Genomic DNA, 2,946 nt, shown 5'->3' with positions numbered 1-2,946 from the left:
ACATATGTTTCGGTGTCGGTATGAAGATGGTGTCGTACCGACACTGAAACATATGCAGTCTTTTAGGGTAAGTCCCTGTTTTTAATAATTATTTATTGTGTAAAATTTTAACATTGTATTGCTTTTAATTGTACACAGATCTTTTACACAAGTGTCATTTTTAAATTATCAATTAAAGTGATTTACAGAATTAAAATACAATGTATTTCAGCAATGAAACAATCATATATTCTAATATATTGTTACGCCTCCGGTCGTTAGTTAATTTTTCGTATAATTTCTTTCCAAAGAAACTTTACTTTACTGATACAAGTTCTTTCTTAAATAAAACTGGTTTATTCTTTCTGAATACAACTTTGCAATACACTTAACTTTCACAGTCGTGCTATAACAAACGCTATAATTCACAACGAACATCTCACGTGTTCGACTCAACTGTCAATTACTCATTACCTCTTTGCCATCAGTTCTTACCGGTCTTATATGTACAAGAATACCGAAATCTAGTAACCTCCCGGTGCTTCATGAATGTTCTAGAAGCGCGTGATGTGTTACTAGCATCACGTGATCTCTGCTGTCGTAACAATATTTAGAATTCGTCTTCTGAATATTTCTGAAATTCACTAGCATAGACTTAAAGAGACCAGAACTAGCAATAATGATAGAAACAAAAATTGCACACAGACACACACACACACACAATCTCACTGTAGAACTTCAAAAGTTTACCAAAACAATACTATTTTTTTATCACAATCACATTAAATCCAGCATATTTACAAAACTTTAAGTGATAACGTTTGTCAAAGAAAGTGCTGTATGCTATAAATGTAGCATAGGTTTGCTTTTATATCAGAATTCACATTTTCTTCCTCAGAAAACAGAACTGGAGAATTTTATGGCTATTACATTTTTGTTATGAGCTCATCAACACATTACCTCCAATGTGTTTTTCTACACAGTAAGCTGTGACATAAGGATGGGATAAATATCCAGTCCAATCCCATATAATTTCCATCAATGGGTTATCACAATATTATGCATACATGATACTACTTGCATATGCATCATACACAATATGTATTGCATCATCTGACCCACTAGTGCTTTTTACTAGCTTCCAAACATACTAGCATTTTCTCTGGTATTGAAAATGGAAGTCCTGGTAGTTGCTATACAAATATTCATTATGTAGTTTTAACATCATATCCAATCTGTGTGTTACCACTGCACGTCCCAGGTAGTTATGATCAGGGCTGAGCAATTGTACTTTGGGTGCCAAAAGCCCCTCATTAAAATTATCAATTGCACGAGTACAATCTTTAGGGCATGCCTAAAAAGTGTCCAGTAATTTCTCTATGATTCTTTAAGTCCTATTTTGACATATTTTACATATACATACATGCCTTTTCATCAGTAGTATAGTTGAAGTGGTGTGAAATTTTTTAGATTTTGGCACGTGAAGTCATTGAAGAGAAGAAAAAAATGGAATAAAGAGGATGAAAAATACAGGAAATGTACTGGACAACAAATGGTTATTCCACCTGCCGTGCCATTTAGAGTAAGGCCGATTCTGATAGCAACAAGAACAATTGAAGCAACAGTCTCAACTGAAGGGGGGGGGGGAAATCAGGGGTGTAAAGCACTGTCTCATGTCACCACATGTAATGGTCTGTAATGGCTGCTAATTCATTATTTGTATTCTAGACTTTTCTAGTTAAAATCTACATCATATTTCTGTGAATCATGAAATAACTACTCTTCTCCTAGACAATTGTAAATATATTGTGTCATATTTATTACAAATTGTAAAATCGTTATTTTCTCTCTGTATTACTGTAAACATATTCTGCATCATGTTTCTGAGAAGTAGTGAAATTGCTATCATTTTTTCTACACTTAGGTATACTTTATGCCATATTTCTTCACAGACTTGGACACTTGCCTTCTTCCCAGTCATCTAGACGTACATAGCATCCCTTCAGTGGAGGTCCTACTCTTCCAGTGCTGTTATCACCAACTAAAGAAATAAACTAACCTTCATTTTTTGTCATTCATAATCTGTTTCACCATCTCCTGACTTCTGCAATACAAAACCTATATAATTTTTATCACTACGAAATACATGCATGTTTAGAGTGACACATAATCCTAAAATTGATAATGTTTTTACTATACTGTTCACTTTTAATGTATTTAATTGCATTTAAAAAGCATTTATGATCCATATGAACCTCACGCATCACTAATTCAAAGGCTAGAAATCCAATAAAAAAAACTCTTTCACTTGAGCTCCAAGACTGTATGTACTGTTAAAATGATTTAGTTAATATTTAAATAATTAATTCCTTCATTAAACACACAAGTCTAATCATACTCTTTCATTGAAAACGAGGTAGACCAAGTTAAAAAAAATGTCTTAACCTAATATTTTCTCAACTTAAACAGCTATTTTATGTGCAGTCTTCTTGACCATATATCACTTATACCTGATAATAACCATGCAAGATCTGAACCAGATGCCCAAAATATATAACCTTTAAAAACACCTTTAACAGCACAAATAAAACTTACAACCCATGGTAGTCGTTCCTGCTGTGGTCTCTGTCAGGCCGTAACCTTGAATAGTTGTGTCTGACAAAGTTGCTCGGATAAATTCATGGGTGTCTGGAGAAAGTGGGGCTCCTCCACATACCACAACATGTAGCTGGCCTCCTATCAACTGTCTGACTTTCTTGAAAACAATTCTGAAAAATGAAGAAGTAGAAGCATGAAAACTAATAGTGGTGAATTCATTTCTGAAGGAGTGGAGAGCCTTTTCTCACTGTATAAATGACACACAGAATAGAAATGGTATTCAATTTATCAAACAGCAATTTCAGGTGACAAAGTTAAATCAAGACACCCCTTTTACTTAAAGAATAAGTAATGAAGCAAGTTATGCTA

The 2,946-nt window shown here is 33.7% G+C and overlaps 1 pseudogene; it reads right to left on the bottom strand.

The window, feature by feature from the left end:
- The window catches only part of LOC106469105, a 57,305-nt pseudogene that overhangs the window by 4,071 nt on the left and 50,288 nt on the right, over positions 1-2,946 (bottom strand).

This window comes from Limulus polyphemus, unplaced genomic scaffold (assembly GCF_000517525.1).
Source record: "Limulus polyphemus unplaced genomic scaffold, Limulus_polyphemus-2.1.2 Scaffold94, whole genome shotgun sequence".
Taxonomy (NCBI): Eukaryota; Metazoa; Arthropoda; class Merostomata; order Xiphosura; family Limulidae; genus Limulus; species Limulus polyphemus.
Note: the sequence above shows the minus strand (reverse complement) of the source record. Positions and strands in the feature narration are given on the sequence as shown.